The 11,890-nt window shown below is 30.6% G+C and overlaps 1 long non-coding RNA gene across 1 annotated transcript; it reads right to left on the bottom strand.

Moving 5' to 3' along the window:
- Positions 1 to 3,013: 3,013 nt before the first annotated feature.
- On the bottom strand, positions 3,014 to 11,686 carry LOC149495811 (uncharacterized). The gene is made up of 5 exons (XR_016321306.1): positions 11,159 to 11,686; positions 10,052 to 10,134; positions 5,134 to 9,232; positions 4,038 to 4,120; positions 3,014 to 3,218 (listed from the first exon to the last, which is right to left on the bottom strand). It is a non-coding gene; the product is annotated as an uncharacterized LOC149495811 (long non-coding RNA).
- Positions 11,687 to 11,890: the final 204 nt, after the last annotated feature.

Genomic DNA, 11,890 nt, shown 5'->3' with positions numbered 1-11,890 from the left:
AATCATAGTGAAGAATATCAATCAAGAATGATAAATGTAATTTGTAATTTTTGATATTATTATTAATGAATTACATTTTAAAAAAATTAATTAAATAACATATTAATTTGAAGTAAGACTGACTTGAAAAAAAAAGTAAAGAATTAATGAAAATTATTGAAAATAAATAAAACTTAAGGAGGGCATAATAAACAATTTAAAAATAACTACAATGTAAAAAAAAAAAAAAAAAAAAAAGAGTATATCGACTATATTTTGGGACAGATCAAAATAGAAAGATTATATATTTTTTTGAGACGAAAGAGTACCATTTTACTAATTCATACTTCTATAATTTTGGGTATCTTGCTTTTCAATTACTCATTACTCTTAAGGGACATATTTTCATTTATTAGTAATCCACTTAAAACAATTAAATGAAATTAATCCAAAACTTAAAAGTTCTCTTTTCTTCCTTCACTAGCGGCCACGGGTGGTCACTTTTTTTTTTTTTTTTAAATAATCCTCAAATTTGTATCTTTTGATACAGATATGAGTTATTGTTGTCAAATATTGCAATTTATTGTTGCCTATATATTGAGATTTATAATCAGATATAGTTTTGAGTTATTGTTATCACCATTATTATTTAGATAGTTATACAGAAAGAAGTACAAATTTCCTCTGTAATAAAATGAAGAAATTTGAAGATGATCAGATCAAACTTGTAGAAAGATCATAGAGTCGAACAATGGCTATGAATAGCCATCAAGTGGAGCAAACGATTGCCTTTGACACAAATATTATGCTCTGTCAATTCGATCAAATACTTCTAATCCAAATATAGATTGTATTTTTTATTCTTTATATAAGTGGATAATTATTAGACTTCACGTATAAAAATATAGAAACATATTGATATGACCTGTATCCCATATATATATATATACCGTTTCCTCTTAAAGAAATTTCTAATTTGATTCTAAAAAAAATAAATTGATTTTCCTGGGAAAAAAAATGAAAAACTAGAGGTGCGTTTATTTACAGAAAACAGTTTTCTGTTTTCTATTTTATGTTTTCTAAGAAAATGAAAACTAGAAAACATAAAATGGAAAATACGTTCACTTGATAATAATAAAAAATTATATTTTAATTTAACTTCACAAACATTATTCATAACTTTCATCATACAAAATAAATTTAGAAATTTTTATATAAAAGTTTTTGAATTTTTATTATTGATTATTTATAATAATAATATTTTCTATCATTTTATAATTTTTTTTAAAAAAATAAAGAATATAATGTATTTGTAATAATAAAATTAATTATTTATTAAAGTATAATATAATTTTATTTTATTTAAATATTTTTCTTTTTTCAAATGAAAATATTTTATAGAAAAAATTATTTACAAATATTATAATTTTAATTATGAAAATATCACTTTTTAAAAGTGAAAAATAGTTAGAAAACATGTATTTTGTTATAAAGGGTGAAAAACAACTTAAAATTGTTTTTCAGATTTTATTTAAATTTTGAAAAACTGGAAAAATGTTTTTTAGTATTTCAAATAGAAAACCGACTTATTTAAACATAAAACTCTATTTTAAAATTTTCTGGGAAAACTGTTTTAGAAAACTACTCCAGTTTTCTACAACTGAACACCCTATAATCTTTTTATTTATTTTTCATGGTTTACAAATTCAAATGCTTTTATAGAAATACAAAATTTTTTAAATAATATCTTATGCGTATCGTAATTTACGCTATAATTCAATCACCATTTTGAGGCAGGTTTTGCAGACTTGTATGTATATGTAGTTATGGAGGACTAGGAAATATAGAGATTTGAAAATAGTATGCATGGAAAGATTGTCACTAAAATTTACACTTTGACGTCAAATAATTTTAATTGGATTAGTTATACTATTTGTATCTAAGAAAAAAAATTACAATTAAGGTTTCATTCATTTCTGGAGAATAACTTATTTTAAAAATATTTTTCAATTTCAAATAATTTATTTTTCATTATTTGATTGTAATATCAAAAATTAGTTAAAAGGTATTAAATTAATTAACTTATAAACTATAAAAATATTTATAATTATAAAAATTTATATTTTAAAATTTTATAGTTAAATGTGAGAAAAAAACAACATGAAAAATAATAAATTGTAATAGTCGCTGGTAATTAGTGGTGGTGATCCAGGGTGACCCTTGACCAGTCTATTGATAATTAATAAATTGTTTATAAGATTATAAATAAGTTTATCGATCTCTAGAAAATTTTTTATTCCATTAAAAATGAGAAGTCATTTTCCTGACTTCTCCTGAAAAGTGACTTAATTTTCCTTTGATCAAGAAAATATTTTTCGTTGAGTAATTTTTCTGAGCACCTCAAATATAAAAAAAATCTAAAATATATTTTTCAGAAAAATTATTTTCTAAAAAATAAACAGAACCTACATGTCTGATAATTTTAAAAATTGCAATTTTACATATTTACTTTTGTTTTTTAGGGCTTTGCAAGTAAATTGGAGTGAAAGTAGCCATACCATATTTTCACTAGCAATAGCCATAGTTATTAAATCCTGCCTAATTCGACGTGTCAATCTGAAGAACCGATCAACTGGCGTTAAAACTGGACCAATTTTACTTTTGAACCAAGGAAGAGTATCAGATTTGAACCGATTGACCCGTGATTGAGCCGGCTTCGTGATTGAACCATTGACATGCAAAAACTCGATTGACACGGATCTATTTTAATATTTTTAATTATTTTATTATATTATAATTATTTTAAATTATATTATTTAATTAATATATATTATAAATATTTTTATTACCCACTGGCTGAACTATTAATTCACCTGTTAAACTAATGACACCCAATTCTTTAGCCAGGTCAATGTTGAGTCGAGTTTAACAACAATATTGGCCGGGGCTAATTGTCACGACCCATTTCCATGGACCGGACCGGCACTAGGACCTGGGTGGGCTTAAGGCCCCCGAAGCCCGTAGTAAGCCTATATTATGCAAATCTCATTTACTATTCATAACTGTGGATACATGCCTAATAATTTATTTCAATTATGTATCACTAGTACAGTTCATCTACAACCCACTAGAATACAATTGCGGAACTCTACCTGTACATTTACATCATCATTTATTTATCGTTTACAGTCTTCTATACTTATGTCTCAACTCCATAGAATTTTTCTTTCTTCTATTACCTGGAAAAAAAAAAGGTAGGCAGGGGTGAGCGCCAAACTCAATGAGTAGGGTTAGATAACCCTCTCACCCCACACAATCATACAGATGCTAAAATATTTTTATTTGTTTATCAATTAAATTTATGATCATGCAATTTGTCACACGAATGGCAATACAACAGCAATCACAGTTATTATCACCTTCATATAATCACATCACGTGGAAATTAGTCAGTGGCACCACCTGAAACCCCAACGAGCCGTCCTCACACATGGCTCGCCCTCTCATACATGTGCACCAGGGAGCCGATCCCCCATACGGCCAACTGGTCTAATCCTCACTGACCAGTCCTCTCATTGTTTTTCCATTCTCTCTTTTCTTTTCCATACCAACAGGAGGCAACCCGGTGGTCTCCATCCAATCTAGATCATCAAGTGCTCACAACAGGAGGCCACCCTGCGGGCTACAATCAAATCTAGATTATCAGGTGCGCAACAACAAGAAGCCATCCTGTGGTTTTCCTTACAATCCATATCATCAGGTGCACACGGGGGCGCCGATCTCCCATTTTCCCGGCCGACGGTCAAATATCATATCATATCATATCATATTTAGGATCCATATCACATAGACCGTCCTCACAAACCCATGGTGGTCCACTTCATCCCAATTCCACACAAACAAGGCATAGTATGTTCATAGCACAAGTAATCAAACAATTTTTAATATCAACAAATAATGCATCATAATATGGCAACTCAATAAATTAATGCATGATAACATTTAGCCGTGAATGCATGAATGCAGGCGGATGGTACTAGTTATCTAACACTACTCACTGTTCTTTATTGTCCTCTAAGGGAACTGCTTTTCTAGCCACATGCTTCGAGCCTTTGTCCTTGCATTTCGGAGTTTTATAAACCTTTAACATAAACAATAAAATTCTAAGTAAGAATTTTCATTCGAAAGATTATATTTCATATTCGTTCATTAATTTTGGTAATCAGTTATTTAATTCCCTTAGTAATTTAAATTATATATATATATATATTATATTGGGTTTCCTTATTTATTTATCTATTCTAATGTATCGCAAGGTTTAGTTATTTGTTAAATAAGATTTTACGATCATACTAATCAAAATATTAGTATTACGAATAATAATAATAATGATAATTTTAGTCGGCATTTAATTTATTAACCTATATATAAATTCGTTACTCTTGTTTATTTATTTATTTGTTTATATTTTTCAGATAAGTGCCGTTAGTAAATTAATGTTCCATAATAAATTTTATTTTATTTTCTACCAAAATTTCGACAGCACTTCCCCTATAATTCAACTATCCACCAATTAACTCAGTCAATCATTTTATTAAGTTCTAACAACCCATCCATCGGGCAATCAATCAATTTAACTTTTCCCTTCCTCCATCCAAACGTCAATATCCACACTACCTTACCCCCATAATTTATAAATTAATATTACCTACCAAATAATCTACCTTAAATCCACATTTAAATTCCACAAATTTATTATTATCAAATTTTCCTAATAAATTTATGTAATACTAGAATTAAATTTAATTAGTCAAATATTTAATTAATCAATAGATCAACACTAATTTAAATTAATTTATCTACTCACAGTTTACTTAAATTAATTAACTAATCGAGATTACTTAAATTAAATCAATTAACTCAGATTACTAAAATTAATTAACCACAATTAATTAAATTAAATTAATTAGTTAAAAATTACTAAAATTAATTTAATTAACTAAAAATTTACTAACATTAATTTATACCGCAAAATTAATTAGTTTTTTTTTTTTTTTTTTTTTTTGTCGTAGATCGCTAGATCTGAGCTTTACGCGTGCCGGATCGAAACTACGCGTGTTGGAAGCGACTGGACCACCTGAGATCGACGCTCACCTGGACAGATCAGAGGAGGAGCAACCTTCTGTCCCTGCTTGGCTTGAACGGAGAGAGGCGTCGGCGATGGCGGAGCTACTGCAGTGTGGAGCAGCGGCGAGGTGGCGCGACGTGGCTGAGCTCGTGCTGGTGGCTTGCGTTTCTGCTGGAGCTGCTGGGACGCGACGCAGACGCAGTCACAGGGAAGAAGAAAGAAAAGAAAAGAAAAAGAAAAGGAAAAAGAGAGGAGGAAGTGGTGGCGTGATGGTGCTGCTGGAGGTGTTGTAGAAATGGTGAGGGAGAGGGAATGGGATAAGCGTGGAGATAAAAAGAAACAGGGCTTCTAGAAGGTTTGGGCTGGTTCGATTCAATTCTGGTTCGATTCAGCCCAAATCTTGGTTTTTCGTTTGATTTTTGATTTTTCAATTGGTTTTTGATTCGGTTTATCACTGTACGAATTATTAATTTGCATTTAAATAATTAAATACATTTCCAGGCTGTCAGTTTATTAAATTAAAATGGAAAATCTTTGAAAATAAAAATTCGGGTTGTTTCAGTCTTCCCCCCTTATAAAAATTCGTCCTCGAATTTTAAAAGTAACAAGAAACTAGGATGCAACAATTGTTTACGCCAATGGTAGTTGTGCTTCTCATATAATGCTGCAACTGCTAAAAGTTATGACATTCACATTCAGGAGAATACTTGTTCTTATGAGCAGTTATATATCTACCTTATCACGATAGTTAATTTAAGTTTGAGTTGTACTATATCTACAAGTCATCAACTCAAGTCAAAGATTCATAACCCTAAGCACATAACTCAAGTTAAATATTCATAACTCCAAGCACAGATTCGACACTAATATTCACCTTTACACATAAGAATTTAAGTCCCTTATAGCTTCTGCTCAAATAAGAGTTATTAATCTCATTAGTTATATATCATGTGCCCTACATTGATGTATCGCCTCATTTATCTCTCCCTAGCTATTATAGGCAATGATCATTACCCAATAAGACACTCATACACAAACCAAGTATTAAGTCTTTTGATACAAGAATCCACATATTCAAATTTACTACTATCCCAATTAGAATCCTTATTTCAAAATTTAAAACCTACATGCTGACTCATCCATTTTCCATCAGTTCCAAATATTAATATCATTGCTCCAATAATCATGGAAGAAGTTTACAATTAGATAAAATGGTTGCTGCCAATTCAAGGAGGTTTTCGATTATTATCAATTTTTGCCATTAAGTACTATTTGATCATTTCCAATTAAAGAGAACAAATTTATAGCACTTCTACAAGCTTGCTATCAACTGATAGGAGATCATGACCTCTATTCCAAGCTCATCATCTATTTATCAACTTAACCATTTTCCAACGAAAAATAGATGTACAATCTCTTTTCAAATCCTACTAATGAGAATCCCCTAAAAACAAATAGTACACCAACTATATAGAGAGAGTTTAAATTCACTATCAAGTCCCTATTTCGTTATTAACTTCTCTATTCCTCTTTCAAAATTATCATACCTTACCATTTCTTAACTAATTATATCATGTTGCCATGTCGAATAAATTTTTTTTTTTTTTTTTTTTAAAAAAAATTTTGCACACACCATTTTATTATACTCAATTCCATAAAGAAATCCAGCCTATATTTTTTTTTTTATTTTTTTTTTATACAAGTTTAATCGAGATGTAAAATTCTCCAAACCATAGTTTATATCCAATTTACCTATTTCTTCTGTCTTTAATCAATCTTTTAGACCTAAGTCTACGTAAATAAGAGATTAAGGATGTCATTTGTTTTATGTTTATTCTTAATCCTATGAATGCCTATGAATATGCAGAGAATAATATCGTTGGGTTATTCCTTTTTTCCAAGTCTATCGTAATGTCTATCACCTGTAAAATTTATACTTAATACGATCTAGGAATATCCTCAACCTCAATTATAAAATAATAGCAAGTCCTTAATATCTATAGTACATAAGCCAATTGTTTCATGTTCCATCAAAGTTTTAAAGTATAATATCATCTTATCTATCTCACACGTCTTTCGTCCATTAGTCTTTTCTTATTTAAATTTCGCAAGATATTTTTAAATTCTTAAATTTACCCATAGTTTTTCGGGTTAGCACACTGCCACCTGGTGTTATTATCTAGACCTCGACTGAGTTCAGGTCTTTCCTCCTTTCACTGACATGTCAAAATTTTTATCAATTACCTTACGATTCACTTCACTAGATTCTTTCGTTCTCTTTTCTCTAAGGATTTAAATTTTATTAATTTAATATTTATCGAAGAGCTCGGAGAAATTAATTGCCACATGCTTAAATTGTATTTTATTAATGTAGCTTTAACTCCAAAATATCCCCTAGAGTTGACTATTTCTCCTATGATCTAGCAACTACCCAAAAGTTTAAATTTAAATATCACATCCCTCTAGTTCTGATTTGTCACAAGTCATTATAGTCTAAAAGGCATAGCACTAAAAAAATTTCAATTCTTAACGTATCTACCTTTAAGTTTTATTGATTTCCATTTCTTATTCTTGAGAAAATTTCTGCCTCACAGAGTTACTTGTACTAATAGTCTACAATACTAGCTATCTCTTGTGAATTTCATCGAATGTGTTTACTAACTAAGGATTTTTGAGTAATTTAAGAATCCTCATTTATTAATACTTCCACTATACATTGTTTCACTGACAGATTAATCGTTTATTCAAAATTCGACTAATGAGTTGACGACTACACTCTAGGTCGACCATCCTATGGGTAACTGAACATTACAGACAATTTTCAAAGTAATTTTCCTTTTCCACTTTTAAAAATATCGGCATGTCACTCATATATAATTTTGAAATTCTTATAATAGAAATTTGCATTTCACTTTTATTTCCTTCAAAAACCAATATCAATGGTAATATAAAATATTTTCGAAAAGTTTGAAAATTATTACTTGGTGTATTTTCTAAAACCTTTTTGTATTTAACAAAAACAAATTGTCTATCTCCACGAGGACGATCCTCAAGTCATCTAGTTCCGGTCTACTGTTACATATTTCATCTCTAAATGATCTCCTTAAAGCAAGAACATTCTAATCTCCACCAGTACTGTTACTTTCGTTATTACTAGTCTATTAAGTAAATTGGTCCACACTTTAACTTTTTTTTTTCCAAAAGTTATTGTTATTTTATGATTATTTTTGATTTATTATTTATATTTATATTATTATTTTATCTTCATTTGTAGTTAACTGACCATATTATCATCATCAGCTTTTTACTATTTAACATCCCCTAGTTGTCTCCAAATTCTTTACATTTTTTTTTTTTCCAATAAGCAAATAATAAAACCTTTTTCTCAAATCAATATTCAAATAAAATCACTTTCATATTGTCTTTAAAACTTCGAATTCTTTACTAAATAAGTTCGAATAATTTTCGAAGCAGTGTCTCTTGTCGAATCATGGTGTACTGGGTGATCAGGCCATTACACCAATTTCCAACTGATCTTCTGCTTCAAAATAGATGGAGGGGGGTTTAGCAAAACTCAATATATTTATTTTATAAACGTCAGTTACCCGGACCTTTTTATGATTTACTATTATTTATGTACCTTTAGTTCTCATCCTAAGATTCATACAGATTTCCTTCCATCCTCGTGCACGATGCGTCCACCGGCACTAAAATGGAATTCAATCCAGACTACATCTCCTTTGTTGGTTACGGCCGATCCCAACATAGGAGCTCTATATTAATTTCCTATGTTCCGCAATTGATTCCTAAGGCCCAATTTATGCTCTGATACCAACTTTGTCACGACCCATTTCCATGGACCGGACCGGCACTAGGACCTGGGTGGGCTTAAGGCCCCCGAAGCCCGTAGTAAGCCTATATTATGCAAATCTCATTTACTATTCATAACTGTGGATACATGCCTAATAATTTATTTCAATTATGTATCACTAGTACAGTTCATCTACAACCCACTAGAATACAATTGCGGAACTCTACCTGTACATTTACATCATCATTTATTTATCGTTTACATTCTTCTATACTTATGTCTCAACTCCATAGAATTTTTCTTTCTTCTATTACCTGGAAAAAAAAAAGGTAGGCAGGGGTGAGCGCCAAACTCAATGAGTAGGGTTAGATAACCCTCTCACCCCACACAATCATACAGATGCTAAAATATTTTTATTTGTTTATCAATTAAATTTATGATCATGCAATTTGTCACACGAATGGCAATACAACAGCAATCACAGTTATTATCACCTTCATATAATCACATCACGTGGAAATTAGTCAGTGGCACCACCTGAAACCCCAACGAGCCGTCCTCACACATGGCTCGCCCTCTCATACATGTGCACCAGGGAGCCGATCCCCCATACGGCCAACTGGTCTAATCCTCACTGACCAGTCCTCTCATTGTTTTTCCATTCTCTCTTTTCTTTTCCATACCAACAGGAGGCAACCCGGTGGTCTCCATCCAATCTAGATCATCAAGTGCTCACAACAGGAGGCCACCCTGCGGGCTACAATCAAATCTAGATTATCAGGTGCGCAACAACAAGAAGCCATCCTGTGGTTTTCCTTACAATCCATATCATCAGGTGCACACGGGGGCGCCGATCTCCCATTTTCCCGGCCGACGGTCAAATATCATATCATATCATATCATATTTAGGATCCATATCACATAGACCGTCCTCACAAACCCATGGTGGTCCACTTCATCCCAATTCCACACAAACAAGGCATAGTATGTTCATAGCACAAGTAATCAAACAATTTTTAATATCAACAAATAATGCATCATAATATGGCAACTCAATAAATTAATGCATGATAACATTTAGCCGTGAATGCATGAATGCAGGCGGATGGTACTAGTTATCTAACACTACTCACTGTTCTTTATTGTCCTCTAAGGGAACTGCTTTTCTAGCCACATGCTTCGAGCCTTTGTCCTTGCATTTCGGAGTTTTATAAACCTTTAACATAAACAATAAAATTCTAAGTAAGAATTTTCATTCGAAAGATTATATTTCATATTCGTTCATTAATTTTGGTAATCAGTTATTTAATTCCCTTAGTAATTCCCTTAGTAATTTAAATTATATATATATATATATTATATTGGGTTTCCTTATTTATTTATCTATTCTAATGTATCGCAAAGTTTAGTTATTTGTTAAATAAGATTTTACGATCATACTAATCAAAATATTAGTATTACGAATAATAATAATAATGATAATTTTAGTCGGCATTTAATTTATTAACCTATATATAAATTCGTTACTCTTATTTATTTATTTATTTGTTTATATTTTTCAGATAAGTGCCGTTAGTAAATTAATGTTCCATAATAAATTTTATTTTATTTTCTACCAAAATTTCGACAGCACTTCCCCTATAATTCAACTATCCACCAATTAACTCAGTCAATCATTTTATTAAGTTCTAACAACCCATCCATCGGGCAATCAATCAATTTAACTTTTCCCTTCCTCCATCCAAACGTCAATATCCACACTACCTTACCCCCATAACTTATAAATTAATATTACCTACCAAATAATCTACCTTAAATCCACATTTAAATTCCACAAATTTATTATTATCAAATTTTCCTAATAAATTTATGTAATACTAGAATTAAATTTAATTAGTCAAATATTTAATTAATCAATAGATCAACACTAATTTAAATTAATTTATCTACTCACAGTTTACTTAAATTAATTAACTAATCGAGATTACTTAAATTAAATCAATTAACTCAGATTACTAAAATTAATTAACCACAATTAATTAAATTAAATTAATTAGTTAAAAATTACTAAAATTAATTTAATTAACTAAAAATTTACTAACATTAATTTATACCGCAAAATTAATTAGTTTTTTTTTTTTTTTTTTTTTTGTCGTAGATCGCTAGATCTGAGCTTTACGCGTGCCGGATCGAAACTACGCGTGTTGGAAGCGACTGGACCACCTGAGATCGACGCTCACCTGGACAGATCAGAGGAGGAGCAACCTTCTGTCCCTGCTTGGCTTGAACGGAGAGAGGCGTCGGCGATGGCGGAGCTACTGCAGTGTGGAGCAGCGGCGAGGTGGCGCGACGTGGCTGAGCTCGTGCTGGTGGCTTGCGTTTCTGCTGGAGCTGCTGGGACGCGACGCAGACGCAGTCACAGGGAAGAAGAAAGAAAAGAAAAGAAAAAGAAAAGGAAAAAGAGAGGAGGAAGTGGTGGCGTGATGGTGCTGCTGGAGGTGTTGTAGAAATGGTGAGGGAGAGGGAATGGGATAAGCGTGGAGATAAAAAGAAACAGGGCTTCTAGAAGGTTTGGGCTGGTTCGATTCAATTCTGGTTCGATTCAGCCCAAATCTTGGTTTTTCGTTTGATTTTTGATTTTTCAATTGGTTTTTGATTCGGTTTATCACTGTACGAATTATTAATTTGCATTTAAATAATTAAATACATTTCCAGGCTGTCAGTTTATTAAATTAAAATGGAAAATCTTTGAAAATAAAAATTCGGGTTGTTTCACTAATATTCCAGTTTAATAATGATATAGTATATATTATTTAATTAATATATTATATCATAATTTTAACATTTATGAATGTGTAATATTAAATTGATGATTAAAAAAAATACGGAGATAATTTATTTCTTTCTCAACAACTAATCATGTACATAATAAACTTTTGAAATTAAATAGAAAAACAATATATAAAAAAATA

This window comes from Jatropha curcas, chromosome 6 (assembly GCF_041381405.1).
Source record: "Jatropha curcas cultivar XTBG-Jc1 chromosome 6, XTBG_Jcur_1.0, whole genome shotgun sequence".
NCBI classification, from domain to species: domain Eukaryota; kingdom Viridiplantae; phylum Streptophyta; class Magnoliopsida; order Malpighiales; family Euphorbiaceae; genus Jatropha; species Jatropha curcas.
This window is presented reverse-complemented; position numbering and strand designations above follow the sequence as displayed.